Here is a 5856-nt window from a genome sequence, read left to right as displayed (position 1 = left end):
AGGGGAGAGGAGTCCGAGAGAGAGAGACTGTGAGAGAGATTGAGAAGGAGAGAGACACCGAGAGAGAATCGAGAGATTAGAGAGATAGAGATGAGAGAGAGATTGCTGTGAGATGAGAGAGAAACAAGAGATGAGGGTCAAGAAACAATCTGATAAGAATTGTAATATTTATCTGCTTCTTCTCGATTATTATCTGTATCTGTCACTGCAAATTAATACCGTAATGAATAAATTACGGGAAAAATAACCCGACAATTCACAAGAATAATCTTAAAATTTTCAAAATAATTTAAAACTAATAATATGCAATTCACGTAATTTTTTTAATCATTTTTAGAACGCGCTGCAAACCCGCATTTTGCAAATTAACGAACTGATGTGCGGGTAAATAAAGTCCAGAAAATTTTCGAAAAAATTCTAAAATTCTCGAAATATTTAAAAGTTAATAAAATAAGATTTTCCTGATTTTTGAAATATCTTGGAATTAAATATTGATTTTACAATTAAATGGAGACATAAAATCATTTTAAAATTAAATAATAAATAAAGTATTGATTTCTAAATTTTATAAATCCCTAAAAATAATAAATGAAATTATAGAACAAAAAAATAATTTTAGAAACAATTTTAGCATTTTTAGGAATAAATATTCAATAAAATCACTTTTTAAAATGAATTAAATGCATATAGCTCGATAATTAATTATAAAATTAATCTTCGCGTTCAACAAATCACAAACAATTAATACCACAACGACACATAGATGACAGAACCATTACATATTTTATTTATTTAATATTTTAATAATTATATTTGCATATCGATCCGAAAATGGGTTACTTAGCCACTAAGTAACTAAAAGACGATACAATTTTAATACCAGAATTGGATAATTATCAAAACAGAGACTCTTATAAAATACTTTATACGAAAATCAGGTAATAATATCTCGCCTTTTGGAAATACGGATTTTTATCGATCTATAAAATGATTTGCATATCGGAAATTTCACGCCGGGACCCGTATAGATCAAACCGTACCCCGGATCGAAAAAGTCAAAACATGAAAAGTGTTCAGAATTATCAGATTAGGTTAGAAAGTAGTTTTCGGAAGAGTTCCGGGTTGTAAAAACCCAAAAATGATTAAAGTGGGACGATTTCTGATTCTAAAAATAAATTTTATAATTATGTATGGATAATCATTATTAATTCTATAAATTCTTATAAAATCATATAATAATCCAAAAATTACCAGAAAAATACCAAAATTATCTAGATTTAATTCTGGGTAATTGGAAATTTAAAATATCTCAATTTTATCAGAAATAAACATCCAAATATTATTATCCATCATCAAATAATTCACCAAAATTCACACAAAACTCACATAATAATTATTTATTGATAAAAATAATTACATAATATTTCTCAGGCGTTACACACAGTTCCAAAACTGGACATTTAGTCTGGTGCAATCCAATTAAGTTTTGATTTAATGACCTTGATTATGCACTTCACACAAATTGGATGGGCACAATTGTTCTGATTCTTGAACATTTTATTCGGTAACGTAACGAGCACGGTACAAATGAAACAGGTTCCCTTTGACACCCATTCTGGGAGAAATTGTTCATATTTGGTCTTGTCTTTCTTATTGTAATTAACACCAACACGTCCTAAAAGGTCATAGAAAACAAAGCAACACATATCACTAGCGTAAAACGAGCATATTTTTTCTGTTAAGTAAAGAACAAAAATATTGATTTTTCGAGAAGAGAGTTCAAGATTACAAAAATTTGCAAGATAGTACAAATTACTAAGCATAGCCAACATAAGCATCACAAAAATTAATTTCACTACTTGAATCAGTTATAAGTACGGTACATTACGAGCTATCATTCGATGAAACAGAACAAATTTAAAAGCATTCTTAATAATACAATATTAAACATGTGATTGAAAGTAAAAATAAAAAGTTAATGCAACTGACCTTGTTCCTTTACAGCTAAGACATCTATCAGTGATCTGATTCTATCTTGCATGTCAATGTAGGTAGCTTCCCGATCTTTTAGTTCATCCACTTTCTACTGAAACATGTTACGTTCCTCCTCCACCGTCTTCTGTAACGAGCTACGCTCCCTCTCCAATATATCCATCCTTCTCTCTAAATCGTGTTTATGGTCATTGGCACATTGAAGCTCTTGCGAGTAACGCATTGCTGTAGATTCAGCTTCTTTGATCTGATTGACTAGTTCAAAACAAATTTTGTCTTTTTGAATGTTCTTCTCCTCAAGTTCTGTTTGTGAATCTGCGATCTCAGCCTTTAATTCCATTTGATTAACCTCTAGATTTTTATTTTGAGCACTGACAATTTCTTTAATAGACAATAATAGTTCATCTTCCACTAAGCTAACAAAACCTCCAGACATTGAGTTAGTCTGTCCAAAAAGATCTCCTTCGGTAACAGCTAATGTCGAGTCATAGTTAAATCCTTGGTCTTGAACAACCAAACCCTTCCCAACCTTCTGGGATTTCCAATTTCTTAATTCTGTAGCTGAACTCTTGCAGGCCTCATAGAGCATTGAAACATCCCTACGTAATACCATGATTTCTGTATCTTTCAATTTCTCAATGGACTCTAGGTGAAACATCTCTCTCTTGGTCGACTTAAAAAATTCATACTGTGTAGTCATTTCTTTTGGTATAATTCCCACGGTTTTTGATAAAATTTTAGCTTCTTTATGTAATACAGATGTGTGTTTGTTTAGCTTTGCTTTAACAACACTCATCTCTACCAAAAGCTCTTGCAAGTTGCATTCAATAAATTCTCAAATTTCACTTTGAGTATTATTATTAATTTGATCTTGCTTCCTTTCTGGGACTTAACTGGCAGAAATAAATTCATCGTGGACAGAAGACACCTTAAAGAGGGGGCAGGAAGAGTGATAAGTTAGTTAATAAAGGTTAAAGGAAAAAACACAAAGAAGCAAGAATATAAAGGTCAAATAACACAATCAGGTGTGCAACAATCAATTTAGGGCCGGCATATAATCTATCATATATTTAAATAATCCTAATGTAAGAAAAAATAAGATCACAAAAAATTGTAGGTCGCATATCAGACTGTAAGATATGTAGCTTTATTAAAAAAATGTGGTAACTAAAATTTATCTAACAGAAGGAACATATTCTACTTACAAGAATGTTCAATTACAAGGCCACTGGGTTTCCCTAACATGACAACTTAAGCCTTTTCTCCATAAGTATCTCAGTAATAAATTTGTAGTACTTAAATTTAGACTTTCTAATTGAATAATTTTTAGATTTATGAATTCCCCCAAAGTTTCTTTTCATATGTTATATACTGTAATATGAATATCCCATTGCTTTAAACAATACTTCTCCAGTCCCAAAATAGACCAGAAAGAATACAAATAGATAATGAAAGATGTAATTTACATAAGAAAAGCAGATGTCTTCATCCATCCGAACTTTCACATACACTAAAGTAAAGTATAGAGGGGAAAATGAGCAGACAGAACTATAGTATATAAACAAAAAACACAAGGCCTCTCAAATATATTAAACATAAACAATACATACCCATAATTTGTATAGATCCAATGACAATCAGAATTAAAATCAAAAGAAGCATATATCTATATCTATGACACAAAGTAAAGAAGAACCCATCAAGATAAGAATGACCTGATTTCACCCAACAACCTCAATTGAAGACCCAATTTGAAACCCTTCACGCCAAAAATCAAATAATGTTTTCAATTACCCGATTTGAAACCCTAAAAATCTGCAAAATCAAATAAATTGAAAAAAAGTTTGAAAATAATATGTATTTGTCTTTAAACCTGCCATGTATATTAATGTACCAAGTCTCCAATTTGTTCTTCAATGATATTCCAAAGAGTGAGATTAGACTGGTTGGAAAAAAAGTTTGGGGTATTAGGTTTGAGAAAGTGTTTGACGGATTGTGTTTTTACTCGGTGTGTTTTCATTTAGGGGGAACTTTACCGCCCAGTAATTCACCTCGTAATCTGTGTATTTTTATTTTTTGTAATTTATATTTTCATTTTAATTATTTATTTATTATTTTTTTAACAGAATATTATTTACTAAATAGAAAATAATAAAATTAAACTTTGTATTTACATATAAATAAACTCTATAGTTTATAGTATATTATATATTACATTATTGAATCATTAATAAACCAGAATATAATTTTAATACTAATTTATGATTATATTTTCACTTTAATATAATTAAAAATTAAAAAGTAATTAATGTAACACCAGGTGTTGGTGTTACATATTGTGCAACACCACCATTTCTATGCAACACTAGATTTATATCTATTGTTACACTAATTAAGAGCTATTACAATAGGACAAAAATTTCTTAGCTAATGTAACGCTGCTTGTAACACTTGCATTACAGTAGCCCACTTATGGTTTTATACAAAAATAAGGTAATAATACCTCGCCTTTCGAGAATACGGGTTTTATCGATCTATAAAATGATTATAGTATCGAAAATTTTATGCCGGGACTCCTACAGGTCAAACCGTATCCCAGATCGACAAAGTCAAAACATGAAATGTGTTCAGAATTATTAGACTAGATTATGAAGGAGTTTTCCGAAGAGTTTCGGGATGTAAAAACGCAAAAATGGTTGAAGTGGGACGATTTCTGTTCTAAAGGGTAATTTTATAATTATGTAAAAATAATCATTATTAATTCTATAAATCCTTATAAAATCATATAATAATCCAAAATTACCAGAAAATTACTTGAAAATTACCAAAAATATCTATATTTTATTCTGGACAATTAAAAATTAAAATATCCTAATTTTATCAGATATCAACACCCAAATATTAATATCAATCATCACATAATTCACCAAAATTTATGTAATGATCACATAATAGTTATTTATTGATAAAAATAATTACACAATATTTCCCGGACGTTAGAGCTCACCACCCAGATACCTCATTTAGATGGTGAGAGGCTACTAGCTGGGGTAGACCTTGATGACACCATCACAAACATGGGAGATTCATCAGTTTTTACTGAAGACCCCATGGAAATATAAAATGCACCTTCATGTGCAAATCAGTCTTCACAGACTGTTAGGTTTGAGCGTAGTACTCCTGAAGGAGAGCTACCTAAATCCTCTCCAATTCAATTGGAGGTTCCTCGTGTAGGGACAACTCCCCTCAAAACCTTAGCAGAAATTGCCTTAGCAGTTGATGCTAGGAGTACAATTGCCTATGATCCTGTCATAGGGGAGGCAAGTATAGCACATTCAGGTGCCAGTGTGTTGCAAGACACACAAGGGTTTGAGACCGGTGTACATGACAGTAACCCAATTAAATCCCCTCCAATTCAATTGGAGGTTCCCACACCTAGTGAGGAACAACAACTAGCCATAACCATATTGCAATATGTGAGTAAAACCGTGACTTCAGTCATGGATGTTTCTGAACCATCTACTTCACCACCTCAACAACCTCACATTCTCTCTCAGTGGTTGCAAGAATATGGCTCTCAACCAACTTCTGTAGATGATCTACTAGTGGAGCAGATTTCTGGACTGACCAACATATCTCAATATCTACTCACTTCTGATATGAGCAATCAAGACTATCAGGCCATCATGCTCACCTACAATGAAGATATTGAAAAACAGAAGGTGAAGATTGTGAATGATGAAAAACAGGATGGTAATGTGGATGCATGGCTATCCCATGATTTTGTGTTAGAGATGGATCAAGTCTTGGCCAGATTCAGGGAGGATTATGTTATAATCCTTGGAAGCAATCCAAAGGCCTTGA

The 5856-nt window shown here is 31.6% G+C and overlaps 1 long non-coding RNA gene across 1 annotated transcript; it reads right to left on the bottom strand.

Moving 5' to 3' along the window:
• Nucleotides 1-1833: 1833 nt before the first annotated feature.
• Nucleotides 1834-3972, bottom strand: LOC141678650 (uncharacterized). The gene is made up of 2 exons (XR_012557835.1): nucleotides 3708-3972; nucleotides 1834-2920 (listed from the first exon to the last, which is right to left on the bottom strand). It is a non-coding gene; the product is annotated as an uncharacterized LOC141678650 (long non-coding RNA).
• Nucleotides 3973-5856: the final 1884 nt, after the last annotated feature.

The sequence above is a fragment of the Apium graveolens genome, chromosome 8 (assembly GCF_009905375.1).
Source record: "Apium graveolens cultivar Ventura chromosome 8, ASM990537v1, whole genome shotgun sequence".
Classification (NCBI taxonomy): domain Eukaryota; kingdom Viridiplantae; phylum Streptophyta; class Magnoliopsida; order Apiales; family Apiaceae; genus Apium; species Apium graveolens.
The sequence above is the reverse complement of the archived record's forward strand: the minus strand, read 5'-3'. Positions and strand labels throughout refer to the sequence as shown.